General features: G+C 42.4%; 1 long non-coding RNA gene across 2 annotated transcripts in view; it reads right to left on the reverse strand.

Annotated features, from left to right (window-relative positions):
• Positions 1-15200, reverse strand: part of LOC116576629 — a 44784-nt gene that overhangs the window by 14670 nt on the left and 14914 nt on the right. The window contains exon 1 of one of the 2 annotated variants that reach the window (XR_004280229.1): positions 14996-15055. The exons of the other annotated variant lie outside the window; for it this stretch is intronic. This is a non-coding gene — a long non-coding RNA (uncharacterized LOC116576629). Of the gene's footprint in view, positions 1-14995; positions 15056-15200 lie in introns of those variants that run through there. 2 annotated transcript variants of the gene reach the window in all.

Here is a 15200-nt window from a genome sequence, read left to right on the forward strand (position 1 = left end):
TGTTCAAATAGGTCACTTGAGAATTATGACTGGTTTCTTCAATTGAGTACATTACCCTTGGGTGGAAGGAATTCACCCATGTCATCTCTAGATAAAGTAAATCAGTTTTACAGAGGAAGACCTTGTTGCCACTCAGAGCAGAGCATTGAAATTACTGTCTCTGCTGGACATCACCTGAGGGGGCTAATTACTTTTTCCAAAACCCAATTCTCTTACCAGAATGCAAAGTATTTCACTGTAGCGATTAGACGTTTTGAATTGTGGGTGCAAAAACTCCCATTATCTAGAAGAAACTTCTATAAGATAGAGATAGAACATGGGAAAGGAAGATGATCTAGAGAGAGAGAGAGAAGAGAATGTGTCTAAGTTTATATGATTGACAATAATACAAGTTCAGTGAAAAGGAACAAAAAACACCCAACTTTAAGAAAAAGACATGACTGTCTGCTTAAACCAATCAAGAACTGGAGGAGTAAAAGAATGTTGTAAGCATCAGGACAAAACCTTGCATACAGTTGAGGTTCAATAAAAATTTACTAAGTTGAGTTGACTTGAGTTAATGCATGGTTGAATTATCTGACGAGACACTTGGAGACTATGCCCCCTCTGTTTAAAGATGTAGGTGTATTTTAGATATCAGAAATATAGAAAATCGGGACACCTGGGTGGTTCAGTGGGTTAAGCCTCAGCCTTCAGCTCAGGTCATGATCTCAGGGTCCTGGGATTGAGCCCCATGTCTGGCTCTCAACTCAACAGGGAGCCTACTTCCCCCTCTTTCCCTCTGCCTCTGCCTACTTGTGATCTCTGTCTGTCAAATAAATAAAATCTATTAAAAAAGAAGTGCAGAAAACCAAGCTTATATTTTATTTTGTTTTAATATTGACTTTTTAAATATTATATTATGAAAAATATTAAAACATACATAAAAGCAGAAGAGATTGTATAATAAACTCCCACATGAATGAACCAGCTTCAATAATTATAAATACATTGTTCATCTTGTTACATCTACACTCCCCACCCACTATCCCATACTGCTTATTAATTTTTATAGCCTTATTGGGGTATAATTTATACAACATAAAATTTAGCCATCTACTGCACTATATAACTGTTTTTACTAAATTTATAAGGTTGCACACCATTGTACAAATCTAGTTTTAGAATATTTCTATCACCTCCCGAAAGTTCCCACATGTTCATTTGGAGTCAATCCCATTTCCAACCTCAAGCCTAGGTAATCACAGATCAGCAGATCAGCTTTCTGTTTCTATAGATTTGCCTTTTCCGGACATTTTTATATAAGTGGAATCATATAATATGTGGAATAATGTTTTAGAGGTTCATCTATTTTATAACCTGCACCACAGGTTCATTCTTTTCATTATTTGTAATAATGGTCTTCCTTTGAAGGGCTGTACTACATTTTGTTCATCGATTCACCCTTTACTATACATATGATTTTTTTCCTGGTTTGGGGGCTACCACGAGTAGTGGATGTTATAAAAATTCATGTGCAAGTCTTTTTGCAGCATATGTTTTTGTTTCTCTTCTAGACACCTAGAAGTGAATTACTGGGTCATAGGGTGATATCACATTTAATTTTTTAAATTTGAGTGTTCCAGAATTCATGTTTATGCACCATACCCAGTGCTCTATGCAATACGTGACCTCCTTAATACCCACCACCTGGTTCCCCCAACTTCCCACCTCCCTCCCCTCCAAAACCCTCAGTTAGTTCATCAGAATCCACAGTCTCTCATGGTTCATCTCCCCCTCCAATCTCCCCCATCTCACTTCTTCTCTCCATCTCCCTATGTCCTCCTTGTTATTCCTTATGCTCCACAAGTAAGTGAAACCATATGATAATTAACTCTCTCTGCTTGACTTATTTCACTCAGCATAATCTCCTCCAGTCCCGTCCATGTTGATACAAAAGTTGGGTATTCACCCTTTCTGATGGAGGTGTAATACTCCATTGTATACATGGACCACATCTTCTTTGTCCATTTGTCCACTGAAGGGCATCTTGGTTCTTTCCACAAGTTGGTGACCGTGGCCATTGCTGCTATGAACATTGGGGTACAGATGGCCCTTCTTTTCACTACATCTGTATCTTTGGGGCAAATACATTTCATTTTTTAAGAAATGGCCATGCTGTTTTGCAAAGTAGCTGTACCACTTTAAAGCCACTCATAAAATTTCATATACAGTGTTTTGTTTACATTTGGTTTAAATATTTTCTAATTTTTCTTGTGAATTTTCCTTTGAGCAATGGTTTATTTAAATGTGTGTTTTTTAAATATCCAAATATTTGAGGTTTTCCCAAATTTCATTCTATTCTTTATTTACAGTCTAGTCATACTTCATAACATTCCAATTCTTTAAAGTCTATAGAAACTTGTTTTCAAGATCTGGCATATTATCTATTCTGAAGAATGTTCCATATGCTCCTGAAAAGATTGTGTTTTCTGCTCTTGTTGGGTGGAGCATTCCATCAATATTGATTAGCCCAAGTTGGCTGATGGTCTTGTTGAAGTCTAATAAATCCTTGCTATTTTTCTGTACTGTTCTATCAATTACTGAGAGTGGATTATTGAAGTCTCCAATTATAACTGAATGATATACTTCCCTTTTTAATCCTGTAAATTTTTGCTTCATGGATTTTGGAATTCTATTGTTAGTTGCATATGTATTTTTATTATATCTTCTTGATGGATTGACCCTTTTATCATTATGATAATTTTACCATTATGATTATTTCATCGTTATGAAATGTCCCTGTTTGTCTCTCATTATACATATATAACAAAGACAAATATATATAGATATATAAAATACATTTTATATATTTATATTTAATATGTAAAAATAATATATAACAGATATATAAATATATATTTAATATATAAACATAAATATATATTTATATGTAATTATATATTATTTATATATAAATATTGTATATTTATATAATTAATATATATAATATCTATAACATATATATTACATATTTTAGAGAGGTAGAATGAGGGTGAGGGCAGCAGAGGCAGAAGGAGAGAGAGACTCCTAGGCAGGCTCCACGTCCAGCACAGAGTCCAACATGGGGCTCGATTTCACGACTCGAGATCATGACCTGAGCTGAAATCAAGAGTTGGATGCTAAACCCAAATGAGCCACCCAGGAAGCCCTGTCTCTAATAATATTTCTTCTCTTGCAGTTAGTGATATTTCTGTTAATCTAGTCTGTATCAATACAGATACTTCAGCTTTGCTATATTACTATTTCCATATTATATTTTTTCCTTTCAACTTATTTGTGTCTTTGAATTTAAGTATGTAAACAACATACAGTTGGATCTTGTTTTTATTTGTTTTTGTGTGGTCTGACAATATCCACCTTTTTAGTGAAGTGTTTAGTTCATGCCATTTAGTGCATTTTAATGTATGGTGTTCAGTATCTTTTGTCTGGACTGTTCAGTCAACTCACATTTCACATAATCATCCACTTAATGTAATAACATTTAATGTGATATAATAAAGCAGGATTTGTAGCTGCCATTTTACTACTTGCTTTCTTTACGGCTCGTGTTTTCGTGGTTGTTCCTCTGTGCCTCTTTCACTGCCTTTTTTTTTTTTTTTTGGTTAAATAAATATTTTTATCATGTCCTGTACATCCTTTTTTCATTATTTCACCATTACAATGTACATCGTAAATTAGTAGTCTATTTCAGATTAATACTAGTAATTCTGATAAAATATAAGAAATGTTGTCTAATATAGCCCTATTTCTTCTCTCCTTTGAACTATTATTGTCATATATGTCTATGTATATTATAAATCCAAAAATAAAATTACAAATAGTGCTTTATAAAATCCTATGTCTTTTAAAGAAATGAAGAGAAATAAGAAAACATATATTCACACAATGTTTTATATTTACTCACATTTTAACTTTTTCCAAGATGAAGTCCTTTAGTATTCCTTATAAGTCCTGTCTACCAGCAACCAATTTTCTCAGTCTTTACCTTCAGATCGCTTTATTCCACCTTTCTTTCTGAAGGATAGTTTTGTGGGTTAGAGGATTCTTGACTGACTTTTTTTTTCTTTTTCAGCACTTTGAATATTTGATTTTAGTGTCTTCAGGTCTTCTCTTTTCAAATGACAAGCCAAGTAGCTGCTAGTCACATTGTTACTCCCCTGTGTATGATGAGTGAGTTTTGTCTTGCTGTAGTCAAGATTTTCTCCTTATGTTTGGCTTTCAACTGTTTATGATTTTCTAGATGTGGCTCTCTGAATTTATTTTACCTGGAGTCTGTCAAACTTCTTGAATCTGTACATTAATGTGTTTTATTTTTTGTTTTTTGTTTATTTTTACCAAATTCAGGAATTTTTTTTAGTTGCTATTCCTTCAAATGTTTTTTTGTCTTCCCCTTAGTCTCTCTCACTGATTTCTGAAGCTCCCATAAGTTCAGTCATTTTTCATGAATAACTGCTTCTCAAAGTTTATGACTCAATTTCTAGGGCCATGAAATGAGCTTTTTATGGTTATTGATTTTTGGAAAGAGATTTGCCAAATTTCTCATTCTACTATGCTTTTTTTTTTTTCATTCTACTATGCTTTAAGTCCCACCTCTGTGTTCCTGGATTAGTCTCCTAGGTATGTCCTAACAAATTAACATAAACATGGTGACTTAGCATCACAGAAGCTTATTCTGGCATACTTCTGGAGGTTACAATTTTTTTTAATTTTATTTTTAAAGATGTTATTTGTTTGAGAGAGAGAGAATGAGAAAGAGAAAGCATGAGAAGAGGGAAGGTAAGAGTGGAAAAGCAGACTCCCAGCTGAGCATGGAGCCTGATGCAGGACTCGATCCTGGGACTCTAGGATCTTGACCTGATCCAAAGGCAGTCACTTAAGTGACGGAGCCACCCAGCCGTCCTGGAGGTTAGAAATTTCAAATCAAGGTGACAGCAGGGCTTTACTCTCTCTAAAGGCTTAGAAGAATTTTTACTGGTGTCCTCCAGCTTCTGGTGGCTACAAGTGCTTCTTGACTTAGGGCAGCACGACTCCAATCTCTGCCTCTATCTTCACATGGCCTTCTTGTCTATGTGTCTCACTCTGTGCTGTTCCTCCCCTTTTAAGGACAGCAGGCATTAGATTTAGGGAACAATCTATATCCAGGATGATTTCATCTCAAACTCCTTAACTAATTACATCTCACAGACTTTATTTCTATGTAAGGTCATATTTTGAGGCTCTGGGTGGTCATGAATTTTGAAGATACATCATTCAACACACTAAAGTTCCCAAGGCGACTTTTGAAGTCAGCATCCAGACAGGGCTAGCTCATTGCATGTGTTTGGGTATCTGTGTTAACTTCCTGTCACAATCATACACTAAATGCTTTAACTGTTCTCTTGTAATTTCTATGCCTCGATTTTCTAATATTTTAATGAGTTGGGAGGTAATAAAAGTACCAATCTGATGGAATTTTTCAAGGCCTAAATGAAATATTTTCAATGTTCTAATACAAGTTTTCATTACTTAAAAAAAACTGTCATGTAAATGTCTGTTCCATGGCATTACACTGTTGATTACTGATCATTTCACATGGGTTAAAACCAAATACAAGGCATAAACTAATTTCTAAAATGTCTAGAGAATATTGCCTTACAGTATCAATCATGCTCTATCTCCTATATAGAAAACGAATCATCAAATGTTATTTATACATTAATGGTTACCGATGAGATGCTTGGTTCCAAAATGAGAGAAGCCACTGGAGATACTCACTTCCTCCCCAGAGTGTCAAAATATAACTCAATACTAACATAAACATAAAATATACCAAAAATTCTTCCCATTTTAGCATTGTGTCTATAGTCTCTCATCTCTCACGTTCAGAGCAGAGTTCAAGCCCTGTGTTGGGCTCCACACTGAGCGGAAAGCCTACTTAAAAAAAAAAAAAAAAGAAAGAAAGAAAGGAAAGAAAAGAAGAATCTTTTATGTCACAAGAGAAAGTATTAATTTCTTCATTTTGAAGACCCACAACTGAATGAAACTCAGAACAGTTAAGCAAAATACTCAGGGTCAAACAGCTAGAAAGTGGCAGAATGGAAATCCAGATTCAGGTCTCTGAATCATCACATAACTTTCCAAGTGGTTATTCTAATAAATGCACAATATGATTCAGATGTACATCTTTATTCACATTGGTTCCTAAAACATAGCTTTGTTTCTAATCCTAATGAAATATAGACATTTTTTAAAAAAAGATTTTATTTATATATTTGACAGACAAAGATCACAAGTAGGCAGAGAGGCAGAGGGGGAAGCAGGCTCCCTGCTGAGCAGAGAGCGCAATGCGGGGCTTGATCCCAGGACCCTGGGATCATGACCTGAGTCAAAGGCAGAGGCTCTAACTCACCAAGCCACCCAGGCGCCCCGAAATATAGACTTTTATTTACTTATTTGAGAGAGAGAGTGTGTGCACAAGCATGGGGGGAGGGGCAAAGGGAGAGGGAGAAGCAGACTTCCCACTGAGCAGGGAGCCCAACTCTGGGGCTGAATCCCTGAGATCATGACCTGAGCCGAAGGCAGACACTTAACCGTCTGAGCCACCCAGGAGCCCCTGAAATATATACTTTTTTTTTTTTCAAAGAAAGATCACAAGAGATCTTTTTCTCGCAGAGAGAAAGATCACAAGAAGGCAGAGAGGCAGGCAGAGAGACGGGGGAAGCAACCTCCCTGCTGAGCTGGGCTCGAACCCAGGACCGTGAGATCATGACCTGAGCCAAAGGCAGAGGCTTAACCCACTGAGCCACCCAGGCGCCTCTGAAATACAGACTTTTTACACTGTTCATGAAGGTCCTTTCAGTACCCTCAACTGACTTTTGGATTTGATTGGAACCAAAAAAGAATTTCAAGGAAGAATAATCTGAGAATAACCTGCAGTCACAGATTCAGGGATGGATAGATCTTACTGCTGTTGCCCTAATGGTCTGCAGAAAGCAGGTCAGCTTTCTTGATGGAACGATTGCAGTTCACCCATTATCTCCAAACCGACCATTTTAGGCTATTAGGCATCAGTTTTCAGGGAACTAGAAACATTTCTTTCCATCTAGAGTACAATTTTGTTTCCTCGTAAACATTCAAGAACATAAATTCTACTTCGATGATTTCTCATGACTGACACCAATAATTGGGCTCATGGAGTTAATGAGACAAAATCACAAAGTAGAACACATTTGGAAAAACATAAAGAGTGTAGAAATAGTGGGGTCATTAGTTGGAAAACAGAAAGTCTCTGTTTAAATGCTCACCGTGCAGGATGGGAAACTACATTTTATTTCTACAAGTACATATCGAACGGTGCTGTGTGCTGTTTGTTGTGCTGATGGTACAGAGATCCGTTCAATCACAAGTAAGCCCAAGTATATGTCATGCACTTGTGTGTCTTAGAGAGCACTACTGGTGTGGGGAACACAGCAGTTAACAAAACCAAATCTCCGTCCCCATGGTCAGGCCATGGGATGACAGTCTCACTACAGGAGCAATCTATAGACGAGACAGATGTTGTCTTTAGCACAGGCCTAACTGGAGGCTAATGAGTATTAATCAGCTGTCATGCAAACAGCAAACATGGGGAGTCAGAGCCGGTTCAAATCCAAGTCCCAGCACTTCACACAGTGTAGCCCTTGGGTAAATTACTCAGTCTTTGGGGTGTCATGTATCCTTTTAAAAATGGCATCTACAGGGACGCCTAGGCAACTCAGTCGGTTAAGTGTCTGCCTTCAGCTCAGGTCATGATCCTGGAGTCCTGGGATCGAGTCCCACGTCAGGCTCTCTGCTCAGCGAGGAGTCTGCTTCTCCCTCTGCCTGCCACTCCCCCTGCTTGTGCTCTCTCTCTCATTCTGACAAATAAATAAATGAAAACTGAAAATAAAAAAGTAAAAATAAAACGGCATCTACAAATATCACAACAAAAGTAGTGTGTTGATAGATCCTGACTACACTTCCAGTGGTGAGCCTGGAGTGATAACACGGAATTGGCAAATCACTATGGGGCATCTGGGATGGTCGGTTGGTTAAGTATCTGCCTTCAGCTCAGGTACTGGGATCCAACCCCACAGCATCTGTCTCCCTGAACAGCCCACAGCCTGCTTCTCCCTCTGTGCTACCCCCATCCCTCCCTGGCTCAGGCTCTCTCTCAAATTAACTTTAAAAAAAAAAAAAAAAAAAGAAAGTATGAATCACTCTGCTGTAGACCAGAAACTCCTATAACACTGCGTGGCAACTATATGTCAATAAATAAATAAACAGACAATAAATAAATAAAATGGTATCTACATCATATACAATGGAAGCATCTCCAAGCACAAAGCATGGGGCCTGAACATGGTAAGCTTCAGTATGTGCCTGTTTCCTTTCTCCACCATTTCCTCCGTGAGGACGAAGGAACGATATGCCCTCCGGGGGGTGGCTGTCTTGCAAAGCCTGGAGGCGTTCCGCTTCCTGGATAAACAGCCTTCCGCCTGGCCGGCTGTACTGATGAACAGTTCCACTGGAGGAAGAACAAACTAATCCGGAAGGGATAATCAAGACTCCGTCTTGTCCAAAAGGGATGATTTCCCAGCCATGCAGAGAACCAGTCAATCTCCATCCCAAAGACAAAAGTAATTCTGGAAACTGCATGTGGGCCCTCCAGAGAGGACATTCGCACAGAGCACAGCAGTCCTGGCTGTGCCGTGTAGCCGAAACCCCAAACCTGCCCCCACAAAGGAGGGGATCGCAGAATTCTTTGCTTAAGAAACATGATTCGACTCAACTCTTAGCCACAATATTTAAAACTCACTGCAGGTGATTTGACCTGGCGGTGGCTCCTCCCATCCCAACATCTGAAATTCAGGACCTTACTTTCCGGGTCTCACGTCCTCCAACTTTCCTTCCCTCCATATTGTACTCCATGTTTCCTCCCACTTTCCATTCTTTCCTCTGCTGTAACTGACATCTTTTCTTTCCTTGTGACTATCATACTCCGTGTTCCCCATTCCTGTGAAAATCTGCTGTTGCACTGGAAGGACGGGCCTTCTGAATGACTTTCACGTTCACCTCGCTGTTCCTCACGGTCTTCGTTGTCGCTAGGGTCTGAGGTTCCAAGATGGCTCCCCAAGGCTGTGAGTAGAACCTGGGTTCTAGCACTGAGTTGGAGTTCTTTCTTTGTGAGAAACTGGGTAAGCTTGTCTGAGGTTTAGATTCTAATTGCCAGCTGGAGTCTCAGGTGACAGGCCAGCAGACATGGTTCATGTCAGAAGTATTTGCTGATGCACAACCACTGATAGAATCCATTTGGAGCACAGTATGGAGTGGACCTCATAGAATGAGTAGGACAGAAGACTCAGCTTCACCCCGGCCCCCCAGTTAGAGTGAGGGAGCGTAATTTACCCTTTAGCAGCCAGTTCCTACATTGGCCACCATGCTCCAAAAGGAGAGCTGGCCAGTAAGTCTTCCTCAAGGGAATCTGAGTGAGGAAAAGGAAAATCAGGCAGGTAGCCATGAGAGAGATAAAAGTGAAAGTCCTGGGAGAAGAAATAAAAACCACATCTTCGCCCAATGCAGAAGTCCTCTTTACAAAGGTAGGAGAGAAAGAAAGCTCCGTTGTTACTGAGTAAGTATTAAGCCAGAATGGGAGGAACCACAGGCAACCTGCTTAGAGACTACAAAGACAGAAAGACATGCTTATATGTAGCTCCGCAGATACAAACTGTTACATACACGTTCTCAAGATAAACAACAACCAGTCCTCAAGTATGACGACTCACCAGCACCATTTGTCATCCAGAGTTTATCCAAACTGTACTTGGTACTGGGGTAACTGGCTTTCTCCAAAGGAAAAACAAGCTTCTCACATCGTTATGGCAGGAGGGAGACTGGAAACTTGGAGTGAGGAACCCACTGAAGTCAGGCTTCTAACCTGCCATAGAAACTAGAAGATGGAGGCCCTCGCTCCTCAGATGTTCACGTTCCAAAGACATGGCTCCCTGGTCCTTGTGAAAGACGTTCCTGGTCCCAAAACTGACACGAGCCCTATCTCATCTTTAAAAGGATTTACATACATTTCAGAGAGGAGAAAGTACTCATAATACTCATAATTAGAAGTTTTCTGAAGTAAATGCTCAAAGAAAAAGTAAGAGAGGGAAATCTCTTTTGTCATTTCCATGGGAGAATGAAGATTCTAATTTGTGTGTCCTTACCATGACCCTGAGGTGGGGGAGGGGTGACACTCATAATGGGCCTGCGTGAGCTGAATGACGTGGTAGTAGAATAAATCAGTCAGCAGAGGCTATTAGGGAGGGACATCTATCCCAATATTCATATTTATACTGAAATCTAGAATTGAGAGTTGGGAGAAACAAGAGAGAAGCAGACATGCACATATGGCAACGAGCTGAGCAGATCCACCATTTTCCGCTGTTTCCACTGCTTTCCATCCAGACGCCTTCGCTGGAGCCCTGGCTGTCCAGACTCTACCACATTCCTCTGTGTACTTGTGATTACAACCGCACGCCCTCCTCCACAGCACACATCTGAAGTGGACCCAGGAGTCTTTGTTTCTTGGTTTAAGAGAAACAATTGCTTAAAACAAGATGAAAAGACCTTTCCCTGAGAGGATGTCGGGGACCCTCGTATGGCAAAAACCCTGTCACCCAGACAAAGTCGCTTCCTCTGAGGGAGCGCTGACGTCTGGAACTTGCAAAGGTCATTCCGCAAAGTCAGAGTCCCGCAGACAAATTCCAGCAAAGCAGCTGTGGACATGCAGCTTAACGAAGCAGATGAAGGGTCGGGACAACAGGAGGCCGTCTTTGGTTTCCTTGAATATGGCAGCTCCTCTATGGTAAGCATTAGCCTCTGTGAAACATAATCTCAGAATAAGATACTCAACTGTTCCTTTGCTCATTCATTCAACCAACCAACCCAATAGTCATGGGGCCAGGTTGGGGTTCTGTGAACTGGGGGCCCAACCATGGACTGACCAGACCAGGCCCCCACTGTCAGGCAGGTACATCTTAGCAGGCAAGGCTGACCACAAACACAGAAACCTATAAAGATGCCATCCGTCTGGGCACCGTGAGGCGGTGAGGGGACAAAGCACGGGACGGTGGGTGTTGGAACTGACAGACGGTCAGAGGATCACGTATATTTCGTGTTTATCATCACTCTGGTGTGTGTTAGGCCCACAGGATGAGTGAAAGCATGACAGATGACATTTCCCAAGGGTCAATGATAAAGAGAGCAGATGGCTGGCGCTGGGGGCTCAAAGAGGATAAATGTGAAAACGCTGTCTCTGTGCCACGGAGGGGGGCCAGCTCCTTAGGGCCTGCGTTCAGCCTCCCTCAGAGAGCGCTCGAGGAAGCCGAATGATGGATTAGTCATTGCCACTGGGGGCCGTTGCTAAAGGAGCCCCGACACTCCTTCCAACAGAGATGCAAGCATAAAGCCCCGAGAAGGGCAAGGGGAGGACACCAGTCTAGTTACCCTGAGATGCCAGTGTTATCCCAGAGCACCCCAGGAATTTCCTTTTACCCTGGTGGGAAGGGTCTGCCCACCTGACAGCTCAGGCTCAAGGTTGTGGCTGACACAAAGGGAGTTACCAAAGGCCCTGCTTGGTATGAACTTCCAACGACCGTCAGGGGCATCCCAGACTGCCCTGCAAGGCAGCTGAGGGTGCGCGCCTTCTCTCCCAGACCCTCCGCAGCTCCTGGGGGACAGGGACCTTGTCTGCTCCTCATCAGACCATCCAGCGCACACGGCCTCGGGCTTGGCCTGCGGAGGGAACTTCGGGTCAAGGACTTTGCAGCCACACCCATCCTCTTCTCAGTCAACTACTCTTTGAAGCCGATGAAATGTAAGAAATGAGGCTGAGAGTTCTGCTCTCATCTGCTTTGTATTCTGTGTGGGGAGAGTGAACCGTTTTGAGAAAATGGAACAGCTAGAGCTGGGAGGTTTTTAAATGACCCTTGAAGGGGAAGGTTGGGAGTCCACGGAAGGAGAAGCTGGTTAAGCAATGGCTCCCCTCGGTGGCCTTCCAGAGTCCTAACGTTGAGGACTGCTGTCTCTGCCTGCCACTCTGGCCGGCTCCTAGGTGAGGACACTTGCTGACGCGACACTGCTCTTTCGTGCTCAGACACATTTCTGGGGAAGAAACGAAGCCACGCCCTGTCCCCAGCCCAGGGGCTTCTCCACTCTGCCACCTCACCCCGGCAGCTCCAAACAGAGACTGTGCACTGAGGACACCCGCCCCTTAAGCACAATCACATTTCATTTTATGTATGCATGCCCGGAGCCACGGTCTGTTTGGTCACATGAGAGTAAATCCACAGAATCACAGGAGCTCCCCCAAAGCTCTCAAGTAAAGTGATGGACATGAAATGTGGGGACGCTCAGCCCTCCAAAAAGAGTGTGGTCAAATGCAAACCCCCCAAAACAAATACACGAATCTGTGCTGAGCCACACTCAATAGGGAGCGGTCCACGGCATCCCTCTAAGGAGAGGTTAGCAACTACCCAGTGAAAGAAGGAAAGGTCTCCTGCCCAGAGAAGTTGGCCTCAAAGAGGACTTTGGCCTGATTCATGCAAATAGTGACGACAGCTGCAGGGCTAACCCTCAGACCTGCAGGGGGGTCTGAGGAGGGAACTACTCAGACAATGGTAGGTCTTTGTGCACTGACAGGGGACGTAGGCATCCGGCCAACACCGTGAGTGACTGAGCCCCATGGCCAGAGGGAGACTGAGAGGCAGTGGGACACAATGAAGAAAAAAGCCCTGAGTTACAAGGCAGAGCTCGGGACACTGTCGAATCTCATGCCATGTGACTGTGGGCCAGTGACTAGTAGTACACAGGGAGCCTTGTTTCCCCAGCCTCAGGTCCAGGCCAGGCACGTACCTAGAAGAGCGCACTGATCAAGGTGAAGTACAAGGTACTCCCTTAGTGGGGGAAACTATCGCGACTTCTATTTGCATTTTACTTTTATGGGTCGTCTGTCTGTAAGTTTCTATTTTGGTGTATGTTTTTAATGCAAATGGTAATTCAGTGGTACATAGATCGTTTTGAAATTACGTGGCCGAAATTGTGTGAAGGACACTGGCTTAGAGCGCTGCGAGTTAGGAAAACGCGGGTTCAAATCTCTCCTCTGCCACAGATGAGCTGCCTGACCGTAGGCAAATCCCTTCATTTTCCCGAGCCTAACTTTCAATCTGTGTATTAGCGAGATAATAATAGCACACACGTCATAAGATCGTTGTGAGGATTAAATGAGCGCTTAGCATGGTGCCTGGCAAGAAATTAGTGTGAAACAGATAATAGCTCTTATTACTCATCAACAAAATGGAGACGATAATTTCTTTCTTGCCAAATTGTTGTGAAATTTAATGACATGGTATATTTAAAAGCACTTTGTAAAGTATAAATTCCAGACAAGTGTAAGGCACTATTTTTACTGCTTGTTGAAAAAATGTTTCCAAGTGCCAGAGTATCAGACCAGCTGAGTTTAACCCTTCCTCTCTGGGACCACCCGACTTACCCTCATATTTCAGTTACCACGGGGTGGGGGGGGTTCCCGGGAGAGAGTGCTCATCAGCACGGGTGCCCCAAGATGTTTCTCTATAAACACAACTTGAACATTACCTCAGAGGCTGGGCACAGCCTCGAGAAGGCAACTCGGTTACCTCCATGTTTCAAATGTTAGCGTTTTCTAGCTAAGTCCAATATATCCCTAGTATCTCCCCTAATTCTTCTCCTTTAAAATATAGGGTCAGAATGTGAGGTGGTTTGTTCCCATAAAGCAGCACTTTTGAAACCACAAGATTTATGTGTTTAATAAGATCTACAGAACCCTGTGAGCTGGTGCCAAACTAGGTTTCCAAAACAGGGCTGGCTCCCTGAGTGAGCTATTTAAATGGAAGAAAACATAACCAACTTAATTCCAGCTTTCTTTTGGTACAGTAAATGATTTATAACTCAAATCATCCTTGTTTTAGCTCTAGTAATACCATGGGACACCAGTTGACAGAGCACGGATGACAATAATCCGTATTCTGACTCCCCTCGTTGAATCACCTTTAATCCGTCTCTTCCAGTGACCCAGGGAAAAGGTGGTGGAGGAGGCAAGCTGGTACTTGCCCTTGACTGAGATCTGGGAGCAGAATGTTGGGGAATGCCCTCACCTCAAGTTCCCTCGGGGTGCCATGTTGGGGAGGATACAGTGAGCTCAAGGATGGTCCTACATTCTCCAGTCCTGAAGTTGGGGTACAGCCTTCCTGGGACCAAACTCCCATGGGCTAACACCTGACTCTGGAAGTCTGGAAAGCAGTGAAGGGCAAGAAATCCTTCCACCTTTGTGCTCCGGAAAACCTCTGTCTGCACAGAACCACCAGCCCTATGTGACAGGATTAGACAGGGCTCAGGATGACCTCTTTGAGGACCTGTGACCAGACCCTCCCAATTCCCACAAATGATTAGCCAAACTGGTGGTCCCCAGTGACCAATCTGGAAAACTGTCCACTCACTTAACTTGATTAAACGTTATCAGGCTTCCCTCCTTCCCCCAGGCCCCAGAACTTTGGGTGCCCCAAGCTTCAGCAAGCTTTCGTGAGTACTGAAATGCAGAACATCGTCCCCTCAATGGCTGCTTCCTGCCTGAGCTGCCTACTCACACCCCCTGCTCACCCACCCCACCCTGGACGCTGACTTCTCTCCAGCCATCACTGCTCCCCCTCATAAAAGAAGAGCCCTTTCCTTCTGGTTTTCGGATGACTTCTTCCCATTGCAATGGTCCTTACGAACAGAGTTTCTCCTTACCCAGGTCCGGATGTGTTTTCTGAAAGGAAGGCTCCACTTGATATTCTACCCCTAGTATTTTCTCTCAAATATGTTTTTTCTTGTATTCGCCTATTAAGCAAATCTGTACATATCAACATTCAGAGAGAGAGCTCACCATTGGTGCTCCTGATAAAAGCAGCAGACTCTCTCATGGCATTATGCTATTGGGAGAGCAGCTGAAAGAGAGAGAAGAAAAAAGATAAACAAGAAATGATATGAAGTGCTTCAGAAATAAATAGGGCCAGGTAAGTGAGAAAGGGTCCTCTGGCTTGGGTGTGAATTGAAATTTTACGCATGATAGTCGGATAAGATTTCACAGA

This window comes from Mustela erminea, chromosome 17 (assembly GCF_009829155.1).
Source record: "Mustela erminea isolate mMusErm1 chromosome 17, mMusErm1.Pri, whole genome shotgun sequence".
NCBI classification, from domain to species: Eukaryota; Metazoa; Chordata; class Mammalia; order Carnivora; family Mustelidae; genus Mustela; species Mustela erminea.